The sequence below is a fragment of the Hippoglossus stenolepis genome, chromosome 14 (genome assembly GCF_022539355.2).
Source record: "Hippoglossus stenolepis isolate QCI-W04-F060 chromosome 14, HSTE1.2, whole genome shotgun sequence".
NCBI classification, from domain to species: Eukaryota; Metazoa; Chordata; class Actinopteri; order Pleuronectiformes; family Pleuronectidae; genus Hippoglossus; species Hippoglossus stenolepis.
Genome location: NC_061496.1, coordinates 26,322,367 through 26,332,827, shown reverse-complemented (window position 1 = coordinate 26,332,827; position 10,461 = coordinate 26,322,367).

Below are 10,461 nucleotides of genomic sequence, written 5' to 3'. Positions count from 1 at the left end.
GAAACACTTCAGGGTTTATTTCACTCAGTTAGGAATGTTCCTGAACAAAATTGACTATTTGAATGCAGCCAAAGTGTCTGCTGCTGGCTGGGTGTGGCCTCCGCTTCGTGCTCAGCCCAGCCAATCAATGCATGAACCTGATAGTCAACACTCAATCAGATACTCACCTCTAGCCTGCGGTCCAATCACCATCTCCTCACCACAGCGTCTCCCTACTTCGTGGTATTGTGCCAGGCTTGTTACTTTTTCCAGAGACAATCTTTTTTTTCTCTGCCTGCCCACTCAAGCCCTAACCCTGCTCGTCTTCCTCTAAGTATCACCTGCGTGCCTGCTGTACTTGTCACGCTCAGCCAGCTCCTTCAGTCACACTGTTCCCCAGACATGCACACGCACTCATGTCAACTCCTTACTCTCACTGGACACCCAGCCCCTTTTCCTGCACTGTATCCCCTCTCCCCCATCATTTTTATCCCCACCCCCTCGTGTTGGTAATAATATTTGTGTTGCTGCTAGTCACAAATTTACACATTGGTTTGTCTATACATTGCTTAAGTTTGTAAATACATGTTTATTCTATATTGCGTGTGTTTAGTCCAGACAGTCTTCCCATTATCTTAAACAGCCATGTCCTTAAAAATCCTATCGAAAGATAAAACTGTAAAACTTTTAAAAGAAGGCAACTAATATCTCTTAAATATGATATGTGGAAACATGGGGGGCGAAACAGTAACTTAAGAAAGTGAATGTTGAAGACAACAAGTGAATTTTGTCAGAATCAAATTTACTGGTATGGTGTCTCTTACGTCAGGAGCCTTACATCCATCTTAGTCTCTCCTGACAAGTGGCTTACTGTGACTAACAGACTTTAAAGGATGTCTCAACATTACCCTGTACACATCCACGTTTTTTTTCTTTCTTGTGTTGTTGTTAGTCATTCTTTCCCTCTCAGGTCTTTGTGTTGTGTGCAGTTATGAGATTAATGGCTTGGGGTTGTGTCGTAAAGCTTCGATAACACCTTTTCTACACCCTGGCTGCGACAGGCTTCAGGACACTGAGGATGGCTTTTGAAAGAGAGGAGGAGTATGTTAGGGGTTGATAGCAGCAAAGGATTTACATTTTTTGGCCAATAATGGATTCAAGAGGAATGAGGGGAGTGTGGTTTGCACAAGTAATGCAGACAGAGTGACATGGATGATTTGTTTACACAGTATTTCCACCCACATTTTCAGATCGATCAAATCTTTTCTTGTTGTGTTGCTGCTGTGTGCTGTTAAAGTGGAGATGAAACTATTAATCAAGTTATGATTCACTAAATAAATTCCTTCTGTAATTAACACTTCACAACATGAAAAATATACCTGTTCATAGTAACGGTGCCACCACCTGAAACCTGTGATGTCACAAGGTTGGTTGGTTTGGCTGGTTTCAACAACGGTGGGGACCGAGACAGTGAGACGGAAACAGGGTGAAGGATTCAGACTGCGGAGTCAGAGGACATCGGAAGACATGTGATGCGTTGTTCCTAGATATAAAAGTGTGTTTTCAATGGTTGCCATCAAGGACAAAGGGGCGGTCACTAGCTCACCTGGTAACGCGTGCAGCCATCATACAGAGGCTTGGAAACCTCCTGCAGCGGTTACAGTTTCCTTCTGACCTGGCCCTTTGCTGCATGTCTTCCTTGCTCTCTCTTTTCATCACATACTCACTGCCCTATCAATAAATGTGGAAAGCCAAAAAACACCACCAAAAAAAAGGTCAGGGGCAAAATAAAGTAATAGGAACAGACACAGAACTACGAAGCAGGATTTGCAGTTATCAAGGAAACTCTAATCCCAATCCTATGAAGCTGCTTTACTTCTTGCCACGTTAAATCACCATGGCAACTTATGTTGAGCCACTGGAGCAGGTTGAGTTCATGATAGCATATCAAAACCTGTCATAAGCCCAACTACTTACCAATCAGCTCACTAGAAAACCTGAGTCATCAATAAACAGGATCATAGGAATAGAGGAGTTAACAGTGAAACTGAGAATTGATTATGAACAGTATATATGTTTTATAGATGAGTGGAATCTGGTTTTAAACAGAGCTTTTAACAAACATATAGGGAGAGTTTATCACACTAAATAAATACATCACACTATTATTCCACAAACATTCTTTACCTGACAGTGTTGATACTTTTATTTTTGTATGCTACATGTGCAGATCAGAACAACATGAAAAAACAAAACTGAAGCCTCTGATGTCTTTTATTTGAAAAAATAGTGCATGCACTGTTCAATATTTCCATGATTATAGATGAACATTTCAGTCAGACTGAGCTCACTTACCTTCTTTTCTCTTCTCTGCTTTAGCAACAGAAACCATCTGATATCACTTTAACTTTTTATCTGAATGAAAAATTCAAATAGTCAAATAGCTCAAATACTTTTACAAATTCCTCTGCTTGTGAACAGTTTATCCTCACCCTGACTTTAAATATTGTAATTTTGATTCATTTTCACTGTTGTCTGTCTCTATTCTATATCTAGCATCTCCTCTCATATCATATTGAGAACATTATTCATGGTTTTGACGATGTTGCATATAATCAATGACCTCTTGTGTATGAACGCTAAATGCTGGATAGGAAAACCCAGGGTTGCCTGAGCCAGTTGACAACCAGCTTTGTAGTACAGCTTATCCAGGACAGCTGATGTTAGGTCCAGAGAAGCCGGATAACGAAAGCATATCCCGGGCATTTTGAACTTACTTCGTAGTACAGGCTCCAGTACTGTGACGCTGCCCAGTGGCACAGATGAGGAAAGACCTGGGTCAGCTAGTTCTTCACTTGACCAACAGACGAAATTCTTAAGTTTCTCTATTTCCTATTAATTTCACTGCCTTACACGTGTGGTCTACTGACCGCCCAACATACTGTGACAACAGTGATACAGAGGCATCAGTCCACAACAGACAAAGGGAACTAAAAAGGGCCAGTTGGGAAAGTACGAGAAAGGTAGGGCTTTTAGCAACTCACTGAAGTCTGCAGGTACTAAGGCAGCAACTATGCCCATACCGAAAAATCTGTATTCACCAGCGGATCTGTTTGATATGAACATCATCATTGACTGCAATAAAGTTCCACCTGAGTGTGTCTCTGAGTGTCTCTCTCTCATTGAACACATCTTTCATTGCAAACAGCATCCCCCTGCAGCATAGGAGTTCTCTGATGGGAGCTTGGCTGCACAATATAGCAACCACAATGACTGTCAGAAATTAAATGAGCCACAACCATTAGAAACAGCTGAGCCTGAAAATAGTCACCTAAAACTCATGTCACTCCACACACATTTGATTCCTGAGCCAGACAGAGAAGGTCCCAGATGATGCAAACCTCCACAGTTTGGAAATATTTCTTAGTGGGACTCCTCCTTTTCTAAAGCAGTCAGCCAGGACTCCATAGAGGTTATCTTCCTCCCCAGCATCTTTGTACCGCTGAAAAGCCATCACATGAGTGGGAAATATATTTGTATACATGTATGTGTGTGTGTGTGTGTGTGTATATATAATTATATATATATATATATATAAATAATTGGGCTACTTGCTATTTTATAATAACTTTGGATGAAATGATTACACTACATAGAGAACCACAGCAAGTTATGACTCCTCCCAGCAGTTCCCTTCACTTTACAGGATCTTTTACCAAGGTCACCTTTTGAATTTACTCATCATTTTTATCAGTAACTGTGCGTGTCCTATTCTATGATCAGTTGGTAAGTGTACTAAGCTGCTTTCAGACATGCACTGAACTGCACAGATTCTCCGCACTTTCTCCGGAGGGGGTGCATGTGTGAACGCAGATGTCCGAGTGAGACACTCTGGATTATCTGCGGACTTTATACTGGGGGCCAGGCGGAGAAAGTCAGGAGAATCTGATGTAAGAACAGAACACAACTGGATATTGGCAAGTGGGTTGTAAGAATATTGGACTCTTTAATACTATATGAATTAAACCAGTTTAAATTGATGTAACTGAGAAGAAGGAGGAATCTGCTAAGAAATCAGATGTCCTTTATTCATGTCTTCTTTCCATAATCCTTCAAAGCACGGTGTATGTGTGTGAGAAAGTGAAGTGTTTGCATAAATACATTATGTTCATTTTTATGATGCACCAAGTGACGCTCAGCGTTTGAAGGTTGCATCAGAAGAAGAGAAAGATGTGCACAGCGAGCAGTTTACAGAGCGATTGTGTCATTGTGGCTGTCATGCTGATAACGTATGAGTCTCAGCGAGCAGTGTTGAATTGCAAATGACTTGCATAACATACACAGTGTATTGTAAATGCTTCAAAAACAGTGCATTATGAGGAACATTAAGAGATTACTAAAGCTCCTCTGAGTGCTTTTTCCACTCAAACTTATACTGTAGGCTACTATTTATCAACTGCACTCTAATGCAATGCTACTCTACAGGGCCACATACAAATGCAGGGAATGTTAGACTTGGGGGGTCTATAATGAAAAGGTACAGTATACAGTGTGTGCTGTATTAATGAAACACATTGTATTGAACTATAGTTTTTTACCGTGTGTCTCCACTCTGACCAACAGGATACGTGATTGAGACCTTGGCTTACCATTAACAGACCAACCTTCTCGTCTGAAGTTAAAAAAAATATCCAGGATACATTATAGCTGGATTAAACACACCAGCACAAAGGTTGCTGAAAGTAGAGGAGGTAAAGAAAAGGGTAGTGGGCTGACTTTAATCCTTTGGTTTATGCTGCAGACCTTTGTAGAGTACATTAATCTTTAGGTGGTTAGAAATGACAACATTCCCCACGAGAACATATTTAGTTCATCTTAACATTGTCTCTCAAACTCTGTGAAACTGTTGGATGTATAGACAGCTTTCTTCGAAAAAAGTTGTCAACTCATCAAGTAGATGATGATGGTGCAGGGCACTGACTCACATGCAGGGCTGGACTGGCCATCTGGCAAACTGGCCCCAGTGGGCCCACAGCCTATTTGTTGTTCCAGTCCAGCCCTGCTCACGTGATGCTTCAAAATCTTCCAGAAATGTTCAGTTGAGGAGCTTTTGAGGAGCTATTCAAACCATTCAGGGAGACTTCTTACTGTGTATGAAAGTAAAGAATGATGTTAATTCTCCCAGTTTTTAATATATGTGTGGGATCTTCAGTTGTCGCTGGCTAATTTGGCTAAAAATGCTTAGTTTATAAGTTCTGAAGAAGCTCCAATGTTGTTAACAGTCACAACATGACATTTAGAAGTGGTGCAGTAGTGTGGCAGCCCTGGCTGCAGTGTCAAACAGATACCACGTAGTTAGTATGCAGGTGATGTCCAGGTCCAGGGTGTCCATTATCAGCGCCTTACCCAAGGGATGGAGCTGTAATTCTGGGTCATCCTGACATGACAGTCTTCTTGTGATTTGGAGAAGTCATGGAGGTCATAGCCTGGTGGCCAGGGCGGAAGGGACAAATAAAAAACTGCAATAGAAAGGAAGGAAGAAAGGAGTAGAAAGACGTGTTTGCTATCATGGAAAGTAGAAACAAGGTGTCAGGGTAGAAATTTGCTGCATCTTGAGTAGGACTGGGCTATATGACAACAAATCAATATCACAATTATTTCAAGATTTTACCTTGATAACGATTAATTAATGATTATTTTATGTTTTTTTTTTTTAAACATTGCCCTCATAGTTCTCTGACAAGGTTTGTATTGGAGATATGCTGAACGGGTGTGACTTTTTGTTCAATGGGTTTAAATATGTATGTCATAAACTCTAGAGCAAACCACACACGAGAGTGTGGAGGAAGTATGAACGAAATTAACCGACACGAGCAAGATTAAGTCGGTGAGAGGTTATAAATATCCGTTTCGATACATTCGATACATAATTGCCCAACCTAATTTTGAGGATTAACTGTTCTTCTCAGGTGGGCCTGGTAAGCAGTAAGGAATGTGACTTTCTGTTAATTTGAATAAGAAGCAATTTTCTCAGGAAGCTGAAAAGTATGAGCTTGCACAGATTATCCAAACTTTTGAACTTTGCTGTCCTGCCACCATATTTCAAAAAGAGCACCTTTCTCCTAAACTCTACACATGTGCGGGTGGCAGTTTTTTCAGTTTCATAATTTTTGACTATATGCAGCTGGCGCTAATGAACAAGCACAGAGGATGGTGGCTTAGCCTTTCACAGTATTATAATTTATGTTGCTTTCAATTTATCAGGATATGCACACTTCTGCCTACAGATTTACATTGGAGTAACAACAAACACATGATGGCTAATTTAATATAGCAGCTACACATTAAAATGTATTGAAATATGAATCGGACTCAAACTCAGGACTAGACTGCAATACTTACATTGAAGCTGCCTTGGGAAGTAGAGAAGGGTGACTGCTACAGTGGCTCCGTGCTCTGTCTCCAGGACACACACTCCTGCAGACAGAAGTTCTTCCCGCAGATTACGATGTAACGCAGTGTTTTAACTTCATTGTTGCAGAAGAAGCGACGCCCCGTTTATCCAGGAACATAAATATAAATTCAGCAGTGTGAGTGATTAGAAAACCTCAGAGGAGCAGAGTCTGTTGCTGCTGAAGGGCCCAGGCGGGGCCCCCTTGATACAGTAAAGGCTGTAATCAGAGTTTGTGCTTGTAAGCTTTAGGTGCAGCACACAAGTCTAACCTGAATGCATGTCAAATCAGTGTGGAGAGCACTGAGCACTGTAATTTACTTACTGTTGTAATCTGATTTTTGAATTGATAACCTTATTTGGTAAATTTTGGCACAATTGTAATAACATTAAAAGCACTTTCTAAATACAAACAGAGTTCATGTTTATCTGACTAAAAACAGACGTGCAGTAATATAGAAAATTATGGATGTGATACATTGAAATGTATCGTTGTGAATGGAATCGTTGACTGCTGAGTCATAATCAAATCGTAAGGCTAGTGAAGATGCACTAATATTGAGGGGTTTGGTATTTAGAGTTTTTGCAATTTTGTTTGAATCCCAAAACAAATTTGCATCTACACAAATAAAAATTTGTTTTGAATAAACCTAGTAAGATCACATCGCTCATATTTTCACTTAATGGCACGTGCACATTAGATCACAAAAATCCTTTCCATCTAGACCAGGGGTCAGCAACACGCGGCTCTTCAGCCCCTCTGCAGTGGCTCCCTGTACAGTGTTGGAAACGTTCATATTGTTCGTGAACGATAAACTGAACGAATTAGTTTTCATATGATGAACGTCCGCGTTCATTTTTTAAATCATCGTTTCGGGCCATCATGTGAAATACCAGAAGCAAGAGAAAATGTGTGTGGGCTCCCAGACAGCACAGACACACAGGCCCCGGGGCTCCGGTGTGTTCTCATGTTTGTTCTAAGTCTATTGGACCTGGGGTCATAACACCTCAACTGCAGAAGAACTAGAACTTGCTGAGGCAGAGAGCGAGACAACGAAAAGGGGACAAATAAAGCAAGAAAGCATCCAATCAACTTCTTTCATAGGCGTTAAAGCCGCTCATTATTCTCCTGCTCTGTTTGGCCATGACTCAACAGGATAGGATTCTTCTCTAATCTCAGAGAAAATCAGCCGTTAACTGTTGGTGCCAGCTGCTGTTTGATATCTCCGATTGAAGGTTCTTTTTCCTGTTTCTTGCTGCTCATTAAGTTCCTCTGAAGCAGTATCTTGTGAATTAATCAAAACCCCTTTTAAGCTTCCTGTGCCTGTTTTAGGACAGAACAGTAATACCATTTTTAATATTTAGTTTATAATGCTAACACAGGTCTTTTGTTAACGGAATTTAAAATTAGTCAGTTCATCATCATGCACCACAACGTGTTTCATTCTAGAGTTGTTCACTTTGACCTCGATTGTCTACAGCCACGCTTTGAAGCTTTATTCGGAGTCATGGTGCTGTGAGCTAATGATAATGTCAGCATGCTGACAGGATATTGGACAAATTGAAATTGAAAAGTCAGGAAAATCTCCAAAGTCACTGCGAGTAATGACATCCATCCCCCTCTGGGAGGCTTGGATGTCTGTAGCAAATTTCATGGCAGTCTATTCAATAATTGTTGAGACATTTCACTCAAAGCCACAAATGTCAACCTCATGATGGCTAATGAGGATTCAGTGTCATTAAGATTCATTGTCCGGGAAATGCATGTCTTTACAAAAGTTCATGGCAATATATCCAGTAGTGTTTGAGATATTTCAGTTGTGACCAAAGTGGTGGAATGACTTATAAGTCAACAGACTGAATCTGCCATCCCTCTGCTAGACAATGTAGCTGTCCAGCCCTAAGGTCCCCTAAAGTGGGTTCCTTTACATTTAAAGTGGTGCTACACTGAAGGCCACGTCATTAAACAAATTTACATAACTGCCTTGTTCTTGTCTGGAAGAATTTTGAACCATAACATGCTGGGAAAAGGCTGTATTTACCTTCTGACAAGAATTATGTCTGTCCATTGCACTCCTACACTTGTCAATTACACTCTGTGGTTTTACTGAGACAGCATACGTTAGCTAGAGTTGGCTAATATTCATACACTAGATATCTGTTTCTGTAAAATGTACATTACTGATTCAGTATCTAAACTCATGAGTCTTCTTTATTTCTTGTGGCAGTTATGCCATGGCTTACCATCTAATATTAAAGTTACCAATTCGCGAGAGTAACATGTCTGAAAATCCACATCCCATTTTTATTGTTTCTAAACCATGATGTGTCCAACAATTGGCTTGTATAGCCGTTTTCAGACATGATCATTGCACAAGGTTGTAAAATAAAGTGCAGTGTGTACCCAAGGGGCTTGTGAAGATACTTGCAATGTACCGAAGTAACTGCAGCTATTGCGAGTTCTCGCTTGTGCGGTGTGTGCATGCGAACGTGGCTCCGGAGGAGGACAACAGCTGTTTTTTTTCTGTTGTTTTTTTCTGTTTGAAGAAGTGTTCACCAGTTACTTCCATTGTATTGGATTTGGCAGTAATGCTGTTTTCCCCTAAAACTCCAAAAGTGTTTTGTGGACTCAAACACTTCACCCATCCCTCCATCGGTATAGTGGTGAGTAGATAATGAGTGAACTATTAACTATCCCTTTAATATGTATCTGCTATTGTAAAAGGTGATTCATTTTTAACTCCTCATCATTTAACCATGAAAAGTAACTATTTTGTTAGCATTCTGCAGCAGCATATCCCATCAGTCTTGCTGTCAAAATATCAAGGTGATAAAGTACATGGAAGGAAAGCATACTAACTCAAACTCATGCGAGTAAATTCAAGATGAATGTCAGGCCTTTGGGAGTGTCAGGTGTGTAAATCCAATGCATCTCTTTACGTTCTAGTTTTTTTGTTTCTTTCTAAACAAAGACATCTGGGGTTTTATGGACTTCTTTGTGGACTGGATCTGGAGCCGAGAAAGTCCCCAGAGCAACTGCTTGTAGAGTTGATGGTAGTGTGCATCTTGTTTTGAGACCCGCAAGTAAAACAAGAGAGGGAAGGAAGGGAGGAACAAACTTAATAAAGCACCTGTAGGCGAACGGGATACATTAGAAATCAGCTGACAATGTGAGCATCCATGGCCCTGGTGGTGAGCAGACAATTGAAGACAATTTCGGAGCTGGAGTACTTTACTGTATTAAACACTAAAACTGTTATTTGGTGTTAAATTATTGTTGATGGGTTGGGTTTTATTTATTTTCAATCAATCAACCAATCACATTTTATTTGTATAGCCCATATTCACAAATCACAATTTGTCTCATAGGGCTTTAACAAGGTGTGACATCCTCTGCCCTTAACCCTCAACAAGAGTAAGGAAAAACTACTAAAAAACCCTTTTAACAGGGTAAAAAGAAGGTAGAAACCTCAGAGAGAGCCACATGTGAGGGATCCCTCTCCCAGGACGGACAGAAGTGCAATAGATGTCAAGTGTAATGGAGAACATCAGAAAGATAAAGGTTTTAGCAACATTGATAAGAATAAACATTTTGAAGCATAACTGAAGGTCAATGAATTGATGAATTATTGTCAGTAATGGTCGAGTATCTGAGGAGAAATATTATATATCAAGCAGTCTTGTTGTAATCGTAGTCTATGGTCAGCAGCCACCACGATCATGATCCACCATCAAGATCGGATGCCACTATAGTCCACAGTCATTGTCCACTGCCGCCATCAGGATCCACCATCAGCTGCCACCTCGGTCGTGGTCCACCACCATTATCAGATTATTGTGATTTTGTTCTTTCCATTTTTTTTATATTTTCAGTTTATTAAATATTTGTATATTAAATAAAATATAACTTTAACAGTTAACAGTTAATGTGCTAAACTTCCAATTTCCCTTAGGAATAAAAAGCTTATTGTTGTTTTGAGCTTTTTTAAAAGAAACTAGAATTAGAGCGCAGTTTTGAGATATCACATTCA